A 3,010-nucleotide genomic window follows, 5' to 3' on the forward strand; every position below is an offset into this window, starting at 1 on the left:
TGGCGGATCTCCTGTGGTGTTTGGACGTGGAATCGATGCGCTTCATCCCCGCATTGCGTGGTGTGTTTGTCTATGTTCATCCTGATTTGATTGACCATTGCTTTTATCTGTTATCACCACGCACGTTCATCACGCAGTCATAGCTTTCTCGTGGGTCCACATCCGTTATCACTCCCTGTGTTCTCAGAATTCAAGGAGTTTGCTGACTTCGCCTTGATAGTGGATTGGAACGTTGCGAAATGGTGGTTGCTTTGGCTCGAATTCTTCTTCTTCTTCATAGTCGAGGTGGATGGGCTTCGTTCTGATGCATCCAATTTGTTTGTCGTCGAAGACTAGACCTCGGTATCCGTCGACAAGTTTTCAGTATCTTTCGATCTCTGTTGGGTCTGCTTCGTTGCTGTCAGGACGTGTTTCAACTTGTATCCCAAGGTTATCTCTGATGAGTTGGGGAATCCTCTTGATTGCACTTGTGTCTTTGGTGTTCGGGGGCTCTTTCCTTCCTTGTTGAAGGTGATGAATCCTAGGTGTTCTGCGTCGTTGTCTCCGAGTAGCGGTTCTGGTTGAAAAAACCGTCCACAACATATACTTTGCTATTGATCTTGCTTCCTTTGGCGTTCTCGATCACAGTGTGAACCATTCCGGTGATGTTTGAGATTGTTTGAAGATCCCCATGCCCTGAGTATGATGTCCGGCTCTTCCAGGGGTCCCATGGCGTTGCTGTAGTGTTCAGGTGTGATGATGGTGTGCTGGCTACCTGTGTCTGCGAAGAGGGTGTGTTTTTTGTGCCGCCTATCTTGACATCGACCCCATTTGTCTGCGGGCTTAGTCACCTTCTTTATGGCAGTGAGTTGTAGTAGGTTCTTGGTTCGAGTCATTTCGCTTCAATGTTGTAAAGTAATCTGCGTTGATTCTTTTGACCGTCTTCTTTCCAGGACAAATTGGAGTTCTGGCAAAATGGTTCTTCCCACCACATGTGAAGCATTCTTTGCCATTTGCTGGGCATCTCCCTGACTGATGGCTGGAGTTGCATCGGTTGCAAGATCCTTTGTGTCTGTTGCTATACTTTCCTGTCTTTTTGAGCTTCATTACTTTCAGGGTTTCAATCATCTCGTCTATCTCCTCTTGTGTCATATTATCTTGATTCATTTCGTGTCGAACACGTTTGACATGTGTTGTCTTGTCCAGGCTGTGGGCGTCGTCTCGGCCTGCTTCTCGTTCTTGGCCCCATCTGGAAAGTTTCTCTAGGTTTGGATCCTCCGCAAGCGCTTTCTCTCTCAGGCTGACATCATTCATGCCGAATATGGCAGCATCCTTTATGGCTTCCTCTGTGGTGTAAGGTTTCTTGTCAAAGTTCAGGGACTTGGCCTTCTTTTCGAGATCTAGAAGGAAGTCACCCCACGTTCGTGTTCCTTGTTTGGTCCCCAGAAGCTGGTGCATGGCCATTGTTCGATTGACCATACGTCCTAGATAGTAACGTAGCCGTTCAATAGTCTGCATGTAGGTGGGTGCAGCTTCTGCGTTTGCTTCTGCACCTTCCCCATTTGCTTGTGCACCTTCTTCGTTTGCTCGGGCTCCTGTGTTGAGGTGTGATCTCTCTGCACGAATCAACTCAACCATCTCTCTGGTCCTCCCCTCCCAAGTTTTCAGGAGGATGATCTTTTCTTTGTCTTCTGTTACACCAATGTAGTCCATCCTGTTTTCTGCATCATCAAGCCATTCGTTAAGTAGAATGAGCTTCTGCATTTTGTCAGTGCCTAGGCTGCATTGTCGTATCGGCCCAAGTGCGGATGGATCATTCTTTGGTGGTGCTGCAGCTGCCGCAGTCGGAGCTGCTTGCTGTAGCTGACCGCCAGTGATAGCTGCCATAAGTGTCTGGAATTGTTCAGGACTGAAATTCATCTTGAACTGCGTTGTTCGTATTAGACAGGAAAAGGAAAGGTCTTACCTACGACGACCAGGGCACACCTGGTGTGATGAAAGTTTCAGTAAGACTATGACGTGTCTTTCTTCTTTTCCTTGATCACGTGTCTTGTGGAGTCGTTTCCTGTGCTATGTTGGCAGCGTCTTGATTCAGTGATTGATCAATCAAATAGAGTATGGTAATAAAGTAAGGAATAGTCTTACCTCGAAGGTCCAGGGCAAACCTGGTATGACTGAGCTTTTGGTAAGACGTCCAAGTCTTTCTTCTGGATCAAGTCTGTCAGTGTGTTGTGTCTGTGTCCAGTTTCAGCTAGTGGTCTTGTGTGTATCACTATATGTATCTTGTTTCAATAGTCTCTTCGTTGCCAGTGTAAAAGCGACACAAGCCAGTATCATATCATATATATTAAGTCTCTTTATTATAGGTCTAGTCTAAAAATATAGAACAAGATCGTTACATCATTTGAAGGCTATACATGTCAGCCTCCACTGATGCAAGTCCCGATCTCACGGTAAGGGTAGGCGTTTGTAATTTCAAATTTTTGCAGCGGCTTGGTAGCACATGCCGGGCTCAGAATCATTGACAAATAACTTTGGTGGTTCAAGCCGGGCTCAAATCTACTATTTTGAAAAAGTTGTCGCAAGGCATTTTGAGCATTCTCCATGTTGCGGCTTGTATCTGGGTTTTGTCTGATTTTGCAATTTTCTTTTGCATGTTTCTCCTGGTAAAATTGAGCTAAAAAACTCAAATTTTGTACACAATTTCAGAATATCATAATGATTAAAAAAATATACAATAAGGACATTTTAGCGGTTTGTGTAATTTACGATGCGCGATCCAACGATCACATGCGCGAGCACGAGCCTGCATATTTATTTAATTATTTAATTATGCATTTACGGTGTAGTAATACATATTTTAATTCCTTCTTGTATTCCGGAAAATCAATGAAAGTTGCGTGTATATTTAACCTCAACAATCAATCAAATCAAACATAACTTTTTGCCCATGCTTGGATGAATATCTTGTAACTTTTTGCTTTCTTTATAAGAAACGTTTCTCGTTAAACCACCAACAAATGCATTGGAT

Source organism: Clytia hemisphaerica, unplaced genomic scaffold (assembly GCF_902728285.1).
Source record: "Clytia hemisphaerica strain Z4C2 unplaced genomic scaffold, Clytia hemisphaerica genome assembly, whole genome shotgun sequence".
Classification (NCBI taxonomy): Eukaryota; Metazoa; Cnidaria; class Hydrozoa; order Leptothecata; family Clytiidae; genus Clytia; species Clytia hemisphaerica.